This window comes from Peromyscus maniculatus, chromosome 4 (assembly GCF_049852395.1).
Source record: "Peromyscus maniculatus bairdii isolate BWxNUB_F1_BW_parent chromosome 4, HU_Pman_BW_mat_3.1, whole genome shotgun sequence".
NCBI lineage: Eukaryota > Metazoa > Chordata > Mammalia > Rodentia > Cricetidae > Peromyscus > Peromyscus maniculatus.
The window spans coordinates 101901905-101918755 of NC_134855.1; the positions used below are offsets into that span (position 1 = coordinate 101901905).

The 16851-nt window shown below is 40.0% G+C and overlaps 1 protein-coding gene across 14 annotated transcripts in view; it reads left to right on the top strand.

Annotated features, from left to right (window-relative positions):
* Sema6d (semaphorin 6D) overlaps positions 1-16851 on the top strand; it is a 569376-nt gene that overhangs the window by 9951 nt on the left and 542574 nt on the right. The window lies entirely within an intron of this gene.

A 16851-nucleotide genomic window follows, 5' to 3' on the forward strand; every position in this document is an offset into this window, starting at 1 on the left:
CTTGATTTAAAATGCCTCAAGTTAGGGTAGACCTATGTAGATACTACAGTGTTGGAGATAGGGAGGGAGCTGGGGATGAAGTGGAAGTGTGAGGAGGTTGACTGTCCAGGCATTCAGACCAACAGTTTACAAATATCCCAGATAGAAATACTACATAAAGACACTTAAAAAAATCATTTCTATAGAATTTTAGAATTAGCACTAGATAGTGTTGGATGAACTTTGTATATAGAATGCCTAGATAAGTAGATAAAATCAGCTTTAGTTATTGGATGTCATAAAAAATAAAAACATGACCATCTTCTCCCTTGGACTCAGCTGGTTTTTAAAATGGAAGTCACACAAACATGGATACAAGTGTTGTGACTGTCTCTCCCTACAGATGGACTATTTTTGTATCAAGGAACAGCACACAGAGGGAAATCTATTTTCTTCATTGTTTCTGATCATACAGTTGTGACAGCATGGCAAGTTTTATGACAGGCAATGCTCTTTAGGTCTTGCCAGGAGGTGTCACTACAGCTCTCTCAGACTCACAGCACATCCTGTAGGGACCAGTTGGCACCCACCTACGTCATCTCAGGGTATCAGCTCTGCCCAATATTCTCACTGCTAAATTACCTGGAGGAAACACATCACGACAATAAAATTACTTCCAGAATCCCATTTCTTTCAAAAATAAAATGTTATTAGGTTGTGAATTAGCTGAAACTGAAAAGGTTGTTTTACTATTTGGGCAGTGAATGCTGCACTTTCTTGAGCAATGATTGAGGGTTGTGAAAAGAGAAAGCAAGGAGCGAAGAAAAGGAAGACGAGTGGGTCCAGATCATAAAAGGGGGGTGGAAGCCTATGGTGACAGCCTGCCCTGGAGGGTCTCCTGACCCGGTGCTTCTCACCTGCCTTCCTTGGCAGCTGCTGTCTGTGTCCTGCCTCTTTCCTATGTTCTCTACGTGGATAAGTCTAATTTTCAAAAACCGTGTGTGGGAATTACACTAATATCCTGTCTTCACTTTTTGATGAGTATAATTTCAGTCTCCTCCATAATATGATAAAGTGGGTATTAGTACTGTGTTTTCCCAGGTAAGAATGATGGAAATTGGAAAGACTGGAAGCATGCTTTTGTGGTGATTGGGGATTTGACCCATCAGATTTTAACAGCCTCTCAACAGCACCCCACACACACACCACAGGAGATACTCTTAAAGTCTTGTTCCCACTGTTATCCTGACGGAATTAGATTTCGGTTCTCGGAGTCTCACAGGGCACCCAGTACTCACTCTGTGTGAACAATACATCACAAAAGTGTGGCTTTCTCTCTCTCTCTCTCTCTCTCTCTCTCTCTCTCTCTCTCTCTCTCTCTCTCTCTCTCTCTCTCTTTCTCTCTCCATTGAGAGTCTAGATAGTTTAAAGTGACATGATATTTTTGCTTCTAGACTAGCACATAAGACCCCTAACAACAAAATGGGTGAACAAGAAAAAAGGCGTGCTTAAAGGTAAGCTTCCACACTTTTGAGTCTGTGACGAAGGCAAGAAGGAAGGCAAGGGCTATGGGGCACCTGGCTCCACCCACTGCCATTGCTTCCACATGTTCAACAAACCAATGAGCCATGGAGGAGAAAGGCTCAGCTATTTTGTCAGGGAGGAGAATGGAATGAGTGGAAAAGGTTTAGGTTAGCGGCAGCCTCATTTCTGGCTGTTGGGAACTGACTGGCATCTGTGGAGCTGTGTTCCTGTTGTCCTGCAGGTGGCAGCCTGGCCCCACTGTCAGACATGCTCGGTGTTTGGCCATCCAGAACTTTGGTTGCCAGTCCCATAGTTGGTTGCCAGACTCAGGACTGTTTCTCAGTGCATTTAATGCCCTGGGGATGATGAATCGGGCTTCACCTCACTGCACCCTAAGGTGATTGAGCTGGCAGTATTTTGGAATCTGCAGAGCCTTTCTGGGCTGCCATCTGATAGATGAGGGCTGCAATATTTTGAATATTTTGTCCCTTTAGAGCTGTCCTGGCAGACTGTGCATGCCCAGAAACAATCCATGACGGAACACTGTAAAAGGGGACATATCCTCTCTTCTAAAATATGGGGAAATTAAACAAGCTTAATATTCATTCAGTTATTTGATTTGCTGTCTATTTCATGGCTTTGTTCTTCTTTGGTTCTGAAATCATTTCTTTCCACCTGACTTACAGCAAATCCTCTAGAAGGTAGCTTATGTTAATTGACTGAGTATTTTGAAAGAATGCAGGCAGAGTTATGTGGAATGTCTTAATTTAAATGAAGCTGTAAGCCTTTTCATATTGTGAGCAGAGGTATTTAAAAGTAAGATGATTAGAAACTGCTGAAGTTGCACACAATTCAAGAGAATTTGAAACGCATTAGGATGGGCGGCTGGCACAAGGCTGCACTGTCCGTTTATTCTAAATATACGTGTAATATCAATTATAGAAGAAAACCAACAAAGGATCTTAGGCTTGTCGGGTTGCATTTGTGTGACTGCTTCTTTTCATGAGAATTTTTAGTAACTGGGAAAAGCGCCAGATTCTAAACGCTGGAAAACGATGCATGAATAGGATCTTAGCACCGTTGGGGGAAAAAAAATCACTTACCAGTTTCGAAAGCTTTTCTTTGTCAATGTGGCCAAATCTGTGCTTTGATTTGCAGTGGTTTGGAGTTACTTGTCACCTACAGTTGGCTTTGGGCCGTGGCTTGTAGCATCTTCAGTGAACTCATCTGGAGAACTTGAGAATCCCTACACCTGTGAGATCCAATTCTCTGTCAGAGAACATTCTCTCAAGGCAGCCTGTGAGGGTGTGAGCTTGTACTCTATCCAGAACCCTAAGTTATAGATGTGCGAAGAACCCAGCTTTACTGGTGCACCATGTGCTAAAATTTTGATGTATTAGCAGTGAATTTGTACTCGGAAAGCTGAGGATGTAGTGAACCATTAGGAAAATAGCAGGAATAGGCCTCTCCAATTCTTTTTTCAGACTAGGTCGCACTGTTGTGCAGACAGTCGATCTATCTTGCTTCCTTTTGAATTTTTATTTCAAAGATCAGAATTTCAGTCTTGTCGTTTTGTAAAGTCTTGGGGTAGGGTGTCAATGAGGGAGGAGGAAAGCAGTTAACTGAAATAAGCCCAGGATTGGTTAGTTATAGTCTGTGATTTAATGACCATAACAACATCAGCAAGGGAAAACCAACTCCCAACAGGCCAAAAGTCTCCTTTGATGATCCATAGCTTCCTAGAAGGTCTTTGCCAGCCAACCTGTTTCCCTTTCTTTCTTTCTTTCTTTCTTTCTTTCTTTCTTTCTTTCTTTCTTTCTTTCTTCCTTCCTTCCTTCCTTCCTTCCTTCCTTCCTTCCTTCCTTCCTTCCTTCCTTCCTTTCTTTTCCCTTCCTTCCATCCTTTCTTCTTTCTTTCTTTTTCTCTCTCTCTTTCTTTCTTTTTCCTTTTTTTTTTGGCTACAAAAGCCAATTTATCCAAAAATATTTGATCTCTTGATAGAGAGATTTGAGTTTTCACACTTGATACACTGTTTACTACATAAACACAAGTGTTGCTCCAAGTGTTAGTACTTGTATATCTTATTGCGATGTTTTCAAAATAGGTTATATGTCTTTGTTATTCATATCAAAATCATCACATGAAGGAATTATATTTGGACATATTTGAATGTTTTCTGCAGATCCACAAGGCTTGTTGTCCTAAGAATGATGGAGCCGGCTGTCTGACAGAGTCACTGAGTGACACTGCACTTCAGAGCCCTGTCGTTAGACTCTTTTTTATTATTGTCATCATTATCTGGAAAGTCGGTTCTGATTGAGAAAAATAAAATTCTAAATCTATTTAAACGTCAGCAGAAAATGAAGAAATAAGACTGGGGGGTAGACTGGAGGGTGATCATGCTTTCTGGTGTGTAGCGTGAACAAGATGAGACAGAGAACATGGGAAGCCATCTTACCCCCAAGAGCCATGAGACACCTTATGGACCTGGGTTCATTCTGACAACAGGGTGCAATGCTTTTGTTGAGTTTTGTTTCTATGGTTATGGTGAGGGTGAAACAAACTAGTAAATTGTGGTAGAAAATAGCAAGCTTGGAGTTAGGGAGCCAGGAGGTTTCCCTGTCCTTGAGCTAAAGATGCGAAACCTGAGTAGATAGAGGGTAGGGATGCGTACTAAGGACCAGGCTTTCTGGACTATCTGCAGTGAAACTGAAGTTTTAGGAGAAGCTGCAGTATGACTTTAAGTAAGTGTTGAATGTCAGCAATAGCCTAACTCATCAATCAGTAAACCTCCAAAGAGGGATCCAGAAGTCATGTGCCAATTTGGGAGTATCTAAGATCGGAATGAAGCAGCTAGCTGCTACTGGAGGGAGCTTTAAGGATTTAGAAAAGTAGTTGCGACTATTGACAGCCGTGAAAAGTACCAGCAGGTCCTTCCCAAACTATTGATGAGACATCCACACTAAAGTAGTTACCCTCAGGACTTAGGTCTAGCTGGCTTGCAAAGGCATATCTACATCACTTTGTTTGTCCCATTCTGATAGTTATCAGACTGACGTGCGTTCTGCTCGGTTCATGGTGCTCCACACCCATTGCTAAATATTTTGAATTTTACTCTAATTTATTCATTGGGTGGGAACAAGTTTGTCCTCTTCTTCTGTGAGGAAACTGGGAGCAGTCCAAGTTCAACACCATGGATTGGGGCTGCCTTCCATCCACTGCCATAAGCCAGGAATTACCTTGGAGAAGAAAGGAAAGGATGTAAGACTGTGCATGCAGCCTAAAAAGAAGATTTCCTCCAGGAAATGGATCTATAAACAGTCTTGATAAGGGCCTAACTTTCAATATAGACAATATTTAATTGACAGAGACTGCTCAAACTAGAAAAAGAATAAGGTAGCATGTCTAAGCACGGGCAAGAGGAGTAAACTGTCTATATGTGCTGCATATTCAAAATATTCAAAATGTCATGTTGTCTGTGGTAAATATAAACATTTGCATTTATCCATTTAAAATTAAGCTAAAAATAATCAAGTGCAGCTCCTACCTTGTCCCTGATCTTGTTCTTCCCTAATGTTCAAACAGTTGCTGGGGGCAGCAATCCTGGCTCGCCTGCTTTGCTGACTGTTCCTTAAAGAACATCACTGATGATGTTCAAGCAGGGACCCGGATGCATACTGACAACAGGGTACAGTGCTTTTGTTGAGTTTTGTTTCTATGGTTATGGTGAGGGTGAAACAAACTAATAAATTGTTACACTGGGATTTTTTAAACCCAGTTTGTTTTATATCCCGGGTCCTAAATTTTGATCCCAGTCCATTGGCACAGATACCTTTTGGTTACAGATGGTATACAAACACAGTTTGGGACATCAGGAGGGGCAGCTGTGTAGACCTGCTCTTGTGCTTCTCTACGGAGCCTACATGAAGACATTTCAATGAGTGTTTGGTAAGGGACTTTCTTTAAAAGCATCACTCTGAGGAGGGAAACATAAAAGACAGGACACACACACGAGGTCTCTGTGGTGTTTCCACTGCTTGTTCTGTCCATGAGCAGGAGCCCCACTGGAGGTAATCCGCACACATGGTCTCCAGAAGTGGCCATCTGTGGGTCCAGTTGTTTGTTTGTGGTTTGTTTCTTGTCCCTTATTTGAAATCCTTCCACAAAGTATTGGCACATCTCTTGGGATGGGTGAATGGACCTACTGGCTAATGGAGAGGACTTATAGGGTGGAGAAGAGCATTATGGAATCAGATGGTGTCAGTTGCTCTCATTACCAACCATGGACGGCACCACCTGGGAGCTGAGCAGCTTTGGGAAGCAATGGTGCCATTCTACCAAGGTGCTTGCTAGACACTCTCAGGAAGAATGGGCTTGTGTAGGTAAGAAAAACTGTTAGCAACTCACAACCATGCCTTAGGAAGTGTGTGTGTGGGGTGAAGTGTGTGTGTGTGTGTGTGTGTGTGGTGTGTATGTATGTATATAGACTCATTCCCCATGTGTGCACATGCTGAAACTCTAATCCAATACTTAGAATGTGGTGATATTTGAAAACAGGGCCTTTGAGGAAGCAATTCACTTAAAGGGAAACTTAACTGTTACCTAAAATGGGAAAGACAGACAGGCAGGTACATCAGACATGTTTACACACAGAGGAAAGAGCATGCCCAGAGACAGAGTGAGAGCACAGCTATTGCAAACTGAGTGGAGAGACCTCAGGATGAATTGAGTCCCAGCACCTTGGTCTTGAATGGCTGCTCCCAGAGCTGAGCAGAGTCTAAAATTCAGCTGCTCCATGTTTTCACGATGGCAGCTCTGGCACAGTAAGACAGAACAGAGAAACTCTATTTCAAATTAGTTAAACGTGCACTTAAGAGTACATGTTTAGCTGTAAGAATTGGGAAGTTTGGAAGTGTGGGGTTGAATTTCTGAAGCCCTGGATGCTTCAGATGTTGCAGAATCCTCAGTGCTGACCACAGTACCTGGAATGGAACATGTTCTCTATAAGTATCGGTTGACTAAGTAACCATATTTACCACATTAAAAACTAAAATATAGTCCCCATGTAAAAACCTATGAAAAAGTTAGAAATAAATTTACTTCACTATCTTCATCCATATTCTACTTGAGTAAACAAGCCTCAAACGTGTCTTTCCCATCAAAATGCACTGATCTAAGGTAGGTTTTCTCATGTCTTATTAGAATCAGTGTTTAAGGCTTGTTACAGGGCATATTTATATAGATAGGCATAGTATAAGCTGGAATATCTAATAACAAAATTAGTTCACATTCAATTCATACTGTATGCCCTTTATGAGGATAGCTAGTTATATGGTGTGTGTGTGTGTGTGTGTGTGTGTGTGTGTGTGTGTGTGTGTGTGTAGCATATATATATATATATATACATATATATATACAGATAGATAGATATAGATATAGATATAGATATAGATATATAGATAGAGGAGCTAGTTATATATAGCTGGTAATCTGTGAATTTATTATCATCAATTGCATTTGACAGATGGAGGCACATGCTTTGAGAGGTCAGTGGTATGTTCACCTTGCAGCGGTTTGGTGAGGAACTGCAGTTACCCTCAGGGTCCATGGTCTTCATCACATGGTTGTGCTGTACCCCTGAAAGAGAATGAATCATTCAGGCACTCTGAAGTTAAGATTCCTCCAGGAAAGAAGACAAAAGATGCTATATATGTCTTTAAGTTGATGGGGGACGTGGGAAAGTGAGTCAGAGTGCTGAATTCTGCTCTGGGTCCCCATCAATCCATGAATGAGTATCTGCTAGAGTAATCTTATTGCATCGTTGGAATGACAGTTACATCTGTAAAAAGCATGTTGAGACTATAAAAGGCCAAGAAAGAGGTGTCATCAACCCACTGTACAAATTTAAGTGGTTCTTACATAAGGAGGACTTGTAATCCTTTCTGTGGTTGGAATAATGCCTTTTATAAAACTCAGATATCTATAGAAGCAACACATTTACTAAAATCAGAAAATATACCTGGAGTAATTAAAAGTACTATTCTAAATTTATATCTTCATGTTCCAGCCAGTGTTCACTATCGTTTGCTTTTTTTAATCTAAAGATTTAAGAACATTAATTAATCACACATTCCAGACAGCTTCCACTTCTGGAGTAAAGTCATATGACATTTACCCTGCTACACACACCTTTACCCATGCCATCTCACTCATGCTGACATTTGGAGACTGAGGTTTAAAATACACAGCAGATTTTAATGCTCTGTGAGCATTATGGGAACACATTATACACTACAACACATATGTATAAAGAGAAAATTATTTTCCCCGGTTAACTTGGGATGCCACCTCAAAATTCCCTACATAATAACATCATTCTTAAAAAGTTTCCCAACACATTAAGATGACTTCACAATTCTTGCTTCTCTAGAGATGTGTGGTTTCCTGAATATGCTTGAAGGGAGATTTGGAAGGAGGAAGCAGAGAATGAGACATGTGAACTCTACTCAAAGTGGGCTGTGTCTCTGCAGGGCTGAGGGGGGCCATGCTTGCCTTGTCTTGTTTGTCTATTGAGTAGAATCCTTGAGTGGTTTGCATTTTGGAATATTCAGTCTTTTTAATTTACTTCCAAATAATTTGTCTCCACATTATGCTGCTTTGTCTGTGGAGAACAATACTTACACAAGTGTTTTATGAAGTAAAATGAATGAACATTGCACTCTACAAAGAGACTTTCCAAATATAAACCATTAAGGATGAATGGTATGAATTACTGAACTCTCTACCATATGTCAGGGTAGGATTGTTAGACCAAGCTCATTTACAAAATTTATACAATTTTAATTTGTCTAAGAAATAGAAGGATAATGCTTTTAAGACAATAAAAAATAGGACCATAGTAAATATAAAAGACAAATTAATGATCTGTCTGTTGACCCCGGGTTTTGTGTTTTCTATGGAATTATCTGAAAAGATAAGAATCACTTCAAAAGGATTTCGATGATGACGCAGACATTATTCAATATTAATGGGTTTGGCAATATCAGTTACTGAAGTTGATAGTTTAGAGAGTGGGTGAACTTCCCCAGTCATTTTACTTCTACTAGAAGAAAAATGGAGACAAAGAACTTATGAAATCAAAGTGTCTATGCTACAGTCTGTATCCACAATGGTGCAAAATATGTTTCAGTGATATTTTTCCCCAAACAATATTCTCCATTTCATTTGAATGAAAGTACAAAGTGATCAATGCTTATTCAATTAAGTTCCTAAGTGATTTTTAAAGTGCTTTTATTTCCAAAAAATAATCTAGTCCCCAATTCTTTACTGCCATAGTCTTTATTTGCCCATTTGACTTACCATTTACTGTTCAAATTAAAATACTTGGTGCATTTTAAGAGTTATTAGATAAATCTAATTGTTTATGGACACTGTGAGAAGCCACAGATTTCTATTCTATTAATTTAAAAGACTGAAGTTGATGCTAATCAGTGTTGTGTGTCAATAATTTTGCAAAAACATCTGTCTTAAAAAGAAAATAGTCATGGGATAGATGAGACATAAACTATCTAGAACTAGAGACTAGGTAGAGCTGTGAGCTGTCCACAGTAAATGTGCCCTGGGGGAGATGGCATTTGAAAAGACCTTGGGAAGCAAAGGGGTGACTTGTCACAAAAGGTAAGTTTCCATGTTTGTATCTTTTGAGGTCATTTGTGAGGAACCCTTGCTTCAGATCTCAATGCTGATCAACTCTGACTATCAATATGTAATGGTCTTGAGGTATCTTTGAGCAGTACAAAATGATATAATTCTCTGGGAACTCTCTTTCCAAAGCATTGCTATTTTTTCTCACTAGAGGCTGTTTTGGCTTATGCAAAGGACCACTGATTAGCCACAGTAAAAATGTATGGCCAGAGGTTATCATTCACAGCAAAACTGAGTGTGTATCACTTTAACAGCTCCACTGTCAACCGCTTTAGAAATGGTAACTGTTTAACAATGACAATTCTGAATCACCTGTAAGTTCTGGTCTGGACTGAGTCAACATATTTGTATGTATGTATGTATGTATGTATGTATGTATGTATGTATGTATGTATTTTGCCAGAGGAAAGTCTGCCTAATACACCTGCCTGAATGTTTTCTCTGAAAGACATCCAATAAAATTCACAGGTGGCACTAGAGGACACAGTGTAGTCGTGGGCCCTTTCTCCCGAGTTGAAAACAACATGTAATACAATATAAAATCAAGGGGTATTTAAAAGACACCCAGATGTAATTCCCTACTGTAACCTACCAGCTGAGAGACCTTGTTTATCTTATTTAAATTCTCTGGAAAAAAATTAGATTAAAAGTAAGTCATGGAAGAGTGAAATTAAATGATACACAAATCATCTACTACAGCGTTTTCTGTATTTAAAACCTTCCAGTGAGCATGCTTGCCATTGTTTTGAGGCGGAGACTTTTGAAACACAGCTATGCTTTTGAAGAATGGATTTATATGTTTTCAACTGAAAGCATTTAAAAGCAGAGAGTGCTCTGTACAGGGTTGAAGTGAAGGTAAAAGGGGCTCAAGACATCACCAAGTGACAAAGCACGCTCCATGAATGCCAAGAGATGCCCTCGAAAGATGGGAAAGCCACACATTAGAAAGTTGGTTGAAAAAACATCAAAAGCAACATCTACTTGATCACAATTTTTATATCTACCCCCCTCCTCAACTTTTAAGAGCTTTTACAAATGAGTTGCAACCTTACAACTTGTGAATCTGAGCCTAATTAGTAGCATTCTTTGGGTAGATTTAGGAGATGTGGCCTCCCTCGCTGGAGGAAATATGTCACGGGGGTGGGCTTTGAAAATTTAAAGGCCTTACACCATTCTCGGTGCTCCCTCTGCTTCCTGCTGTAGTTCAAGATTTGAACTTTCTGCTTGTTATTCCAGCCATGTGCCTGCTGCCATGCCTGCCACTTCCCCTCCATAATAGACTCTTCTCCTTTTGAAACTGTAAGCCTAAATAAACTGCTTTTCCTATAAATGTCATTGGTCTTAATGTTTTATCATAGTAATAGGAAAGTAACTAATACAGTCATTGTTCCCCCATTCATAGGTCTGATTATATACCAGTTTTGCAGGATGGTCACCAGTTCAAGGCTGGACTGGCTGACATAGACTCTGCTCTCAGAAACTAAACCAGACAATACAAATGCATACCAATATATCAGGGCTTATTTTTATAAAAACCAGTTCTGATAACTATGGATACCCACTATATTTTGTTGAAAGTATGCTTCAATGTCTCTTCTGTTTCCATAGGCATCTTGGGCCATGCTATATTCGTGTGTATACTTGTATGATTGTTCCTCTTTGAAACAGTTACCCCCTGGGAAAAAAAAGTAATCCATGTGCAGATGCAGCCTAACCATTCATCAGTGCAGAGTTATACTTGATGAAATATTCACAATAAATAAGGAGTAAAACAATGTATTAATGAATCTTAAGAGCAAATCCAGAATTGTTATGAGTAGACTCAAAAGCATAATTGTTGAGGATCATTTATTAAGCATATCTGTGCCACCCCACAAAGTTCTGCAATGAGTAAAAATAAACCACATAACAAAAATAATGCATTTTGTACAGATGATATATGTATACTTTGGTGGGAGCATGTGCCTGCTGCCTGTTCTAGTACAAGCCTGTTCAAAAGTAAAATGGCCATCTATAGCAAAAGTGATAGCCAGATTTTAACTCTTCGTTTTTGGAAACTAAAACAAGATAAAGACATACATTTTATTGCAGCCAACATTAATAGAAGCTAGAAACAAATTTAAAAATCTAAGAAGATAATGATTTTATAGATTATGGCATATCAATATATCTTAATATGTGATCCATTCAAATTTTATATAGAAAAAAAGTTATGTTAATGAGACAGTATAATTGAAAATAGTGAAATATAAACTCTAATACATGAATTGAGGATATAGCTGAGTCAGTAAAATGCTTATTTCATGAGCAGAAGGATTTTAATTCAACTGCTAGAACCCACATAAAAATACGGAGCATGGTGGTGCCTACGTGCAATCTTAGTGCCAGGAGGCAGAGATCACAGGATCTCTGGAGCTGGAGGGCTAGCTATTCTAGTCTGCTTGGTGAGTTTCAAGCCAGTGAGAAATCCTGTCTCAAAGGAGTCAGACTCTGTTCCTGAAGATGACACCTCAGAGTGTGTAGTTGTTGCTTTTTATTCTTTGCTCTTTGGGGGACACCACCCAGGTCCCAAATAATCACATACATGGAGACTTATTCTTTCTTAAGAATGCCTGGCCTTAGCTTGGCATATTTCTAGTCAACTTTTCTTAAATTATCCTGTCTATCTTTTGCCTCTGGGCTTTTACCTTTCCATATACCTTTCTTTACTTCTTACTCCATGGCTTGCTGTATAGCTGGGTGGCTGTCCCCTGGAGCCCTCCTCTCTTCCTTTTGTTTCCTGATCTTCTCTTCCCAGATTTCCCCTCCTATTTATTCTCTCCTCCTGCCAGCCCCATCTATCCTATCTCTGGCCAAGTTATTGGCCACTCAGTTCTTTACTAGACCAATCAGGTGTTTTAGATAGGCAAAGTAACACAGCTTCACAGACTTAAACAAATGCAACATAAAAGAATGCAGCACATCTTTGCATCATTAAACAAATGTTCCGCAGCATAAACAAATGTAACACATCTTAAACTAATATTCCCCAACAAGAGTGGCCTGTGGTTTTTACATGCTAGGCACTCATGAACATACACACCTCTACACATATGTACCTATACAAACTCACATGAATATGCACAAAATATTATGTATAAAATAGTTCATCAATATAAATAAATATAGTACAAAATAAATCCAATATTTATTTATATTGTGTAAAAGGGCTATGAAAAATTTAAAATTCACATCAGGAAATTGATTTTTATGTACAACACTTATTCATTTTATACTATCTTTTGATCCACTTCTAAAATTATTCTACATTCATATCATAAATGGATAAGATAAAAAACAATTCTATCTTTCTTTGGTAGTCTAATGTTTCACATGTCTTGAGAATAACAGTTTCAGTATTCCCTGGGATACTGAAATTTTAGAGTATATGGATTACAGGAATAAATATGCATTATAGTGTTCTCAAGTCATGTACCTTGAACATTTTTAAAAAACCAACCCACAAAACTTTAGCATCCATTAATAGAACTGTTTGTGGAAATAAAAACAAAGAGAATAATTCCAGATCTGACCATCCTATAGATTGACCCAGGGGTTAATTCTTGGTCATATCTACTAACCTACTGTTAGCAAGAGGCCCTCTGGCCTTTTGAGGAGCTTCATGGCACAGCTCCTCTTTATGTCCTGAGTCTTGAAGCCTAAGAGCTTAGCTGGGCCTGTCTTTCACTTTTCACTCCTGCCCACAGCATTTTCCCAGAACTAAAATGCAGTGCAGTGTTTCATGGCTCTTGTGGTGAGAACAGCAAACTGCATCTCAATCATTTTCCGGCACAGTTTGCCGGAAAAAAGTTTCCTCTTTCCCAATGTGGGGTCTGTGCATCATAATGGCAAGGGATGCCAGGCTAGGGGGTTGGACCTGTTCCAGAGGGGATGTGGGTAAAGTGGTTTGAATGGAGCACAGTGTCAGCTCATGGCAGGTAGGGATAAAACTTACATGTTCAGAAGACTTCCATACATCCTTCATTCCAAATGCTTTCCTCATCATCCTGTAATGAACTGTCTGCTTTCTTCAGCTTCCTTCAGCTTTATGAACAGTGAGTGACACATCTGTAAAATGTTCCCACATCTAAGGAATACAGGAGTTCCCATCCTAGAAAGCAATTGCTGGCTTGTGTGCATTATGTACTGATTTGCAGGCTTGTGAGTCGTCTCATCTCTATGTCCTCTTCCGTTCATTTCTTGAAATCATGGGTTCTGTTTCCTCAGCTTTAGAATACAGCCATCCCATCCATTAGCACCTTAAGACAATTCCCTGTAGCCACCACCCAAATGGGTGGACACAAGTCCCTAGGAGCAAACAGTGGGGTGTTTGCAGTAACCTATACAACCCTCCCATACACCGGAAATCCTCTTTGGATTGTGTAGAGCACTTATCATGGCACAAATGCTATGTAAGTAACCATTGTGGTAAAATGTTTATAGGATGGTGACAAAGATTGAGAAAGTCTGTACAGTTTTCATGCAGAAACATCTAAAAAAATCTTCATGCTGAGGGTAGTTGAGTCCTCAGATACAGGCCTCCCGCATTAATGTCTTCACCCAGATATTAACATTCCTATCTGCTCAACAGCCTTCCTGCGGTTCTCCTGCCCTCCCCTCCCAGCAGAAACCCTTCTCACTGAGAGCAGTTCCTATTAGGGTAGCGTCCATACCCCAACAATAGCAAATTGGTGTTCTGGGTTTGTTTCAGAAACAAACAGCAAAGAAGCCTCTCCAAATATGCTTCAAAAAGCAAATCAATAAAAAATTACAAATCACCTGCAAGGGGAAAAAGCTACCTACCATCCCTCTGAAATGGGATTCTAGGAGAAGACTTTAAAACATGGCTGCTGAAACTATTTGCCTAATAGCCTGTTGTGGGCCAATTAGGCCGAGGAAAGTGGATAGATTCAATTGAGGGCCCCATGGAGCCAGCCTGAAAGAATTGTTTAAAAACACACCCATTGGTGGAATGAATGTGTAGAAATGAACATAGAAGATCGTACTTGATCTCTTCCCTGATGTGTAGTTTTGCCAGCCAGGCAAAACATTCACTTGATTTTCTGTTAGTCCCTGACCCTCCTTCCTGTGTGTCAGTGTAGTTAATGAGGTGACCCCAGATCTTCCAGTTACAGTGGGGTGGTAACATGATGGCCCATCATCATCAGACCAGTAGACAACTGTTAGTCAGAAAACTCGTTGCCTTAAAAATTACTAAATCATAAAAAAAGATTCAATTTAGCTGAGCACTTACTATGCTTTAGGAAGTGCTCTACCTGTCGTGGAAAGTCCGAATCAGAGTTGTTGTACTTGGTGATTGTCCTTGGAGACTTTATTGTGTGAGTGGGGATGCAGAGCATTGTTGGGAAAAGGTACAGAGTCACCCGTCTACCTCCCTTTTGCATCTTCTTCTTTCCATGATCCCTGTGTTCCAAGGTAGCTTCTGTAATGAACGAGGTTGTCCTCAAATACAGAAGAGCCATAACTAAGGGCTCCCAATCACAGATCCTTGATGCAGCACCCCATAAGAATCTCTGGATTTTTTTTTTTTTTTTTTTGACAAAGGGTCTCATAGAGCCCAGGCTGATCTCCTGAGTGCTGGGATTAAAGGTGTGATACCTTATGGAGAGATAATAATTGAACCCAGGGTCTCCAGGGTCTGGCATGGGAGGCAAAGATGCTATTGGCTGAGCTGTGTGTCCAGCTGCCCACTGTGCTATGCTTTGTCAAACTAAACTTAGTATTAGATCAGAGTATCTTGTAGACAGTGCTAGGTTACCTTCTCTAACTACACACTTTAGGTAACTCTGCCTCTTCCCCTGGGCTGGAAATCAACAATGAAAGATCCATAATAGACAAGAAAGGGTGACTTTGAAAATTGATACTGTGAAGAGCCACCATAGACACCCATGGAGGCATTGCACTATAATAGCTAAGGCATCCCAGCTGTGGACTCAGAATGCCTGGGTTTAAATCTTGTCTGTACCACCCAGAGCTATGAAATCTGGGGCAAATCATAAAATTATCTGATCTTTAGTTTCCATGTTTTAAAAATAATAAAATCAGCTCAAGTGATGGCTCAGTAGTGGTTAACGGCAGGTACTGCTCTTGCAGAGGATCTGGGTTCAGTTCCCAATACTTCAATCAGGCATCTCACAACCCCATGCAACTCTAGTTCCAGGAGCATCTATGCCTTTTGCATCCATGGGCACCTGTACTCACACATAACCAACATAGTCACATATAGTTTTAAAAATAAAATTACCATATCCCTACCTTATGGGATAATTATATTGATCAAGTAAGTTAAAATATTTAAAACATTGACAATGGTGTCAGAAACACAGGAAACACACCAATAGTATTACACTCTGTTATTGCCATTATTATTATAAAGAAACATGGAAATGCAGGTGAGATGTATGGCCTTGTTCTTAGTTCCCTACAGTAAATAAGGTAAACATTCTGTTGATGTATGAGACCCCGTATACACGAGAGACTTTTGACTTGTGTTTTCCTCAGATGACTGTTGGCTGTTTTGTGCTTTCTGTGATCAATAGAGGGGAGTCCTAGTGAATTCCTTGTCAACATGATACAAAGTAGAGTCATCTGGGAAGAAGAACATCAGTTGAGAAAGTGTCCCCACCTGATTGCCTGTATGCATATCTGTGAGGCATTCTCTTGATTGATGATTGATGGAGGAAGGCCTAACCCACTAAGGGTAGTGCTACCTCTGGGCTGGTGGTCCTGGATTGTATTAGCAAACAGGCTAAGCAAACAATAGAGAACAAGCCAGTAAGGAGCATTCTTGCATGGCTTTGGCTTCAGTTCTTGCCTCCAGGTTCCTGCCCTACTTTAGTTCCTGTCCTAGCTCCCCTCAGTAATGGCTTTTGACTGGGACATGAAAGCCAAATAAACCATTTATTCTCCAAGTTACTTTTGGTCATTGTGCCTCTATCACGGTCATAGGAAGCCAACTATGATAATGGACTGTAGCTAATAAGCATACCCATCCCATCAGTATATTGTATGTAATACAGTGTATGGCTTTCCTTTTCTTCATATCTCAGGAACAAAAGGAAGTATATCATGTAAAGAAACAAACATTAAACACGGTTCATTACATTATATAATTTTTAAACCATTTTAACATTCTTCAACTTTCTGTTTTACATTATGGACTCAGAAGTTGTATTAATGTTCAGTGATATTTGACTCAATCAGTCATCTAGCTGCTTCTCAATGGATGGAAGCTTCTGTGAGCTCAGGGTACTGTGGCCCTCAGAGTACTGTGTCACTTGAGGCACTCTGGCACCACATTCTAAGGCCCTGGTCTCCACTAGATCCTGTTGACAACCATGACAGGATGGAACATGGTGCATCCTACCTATGGCCTTGGTGTTTTTATTTCTAAACAAGGATGGGCTGACTTCTTGGACATCTAGAGACCTCCTCTACCTATTCCCTCTGTTTTCATTTCCTTTGCCTCTCATCTGGATTTGAGTCACCATAAGGAAGGGTTGCTACTCAGAATAGGTCTAACCCATCAGATTTCAGGATGCTGATTGGTCACCACATGCTGAGTTTGTGGCTGTCTCCTTGGTG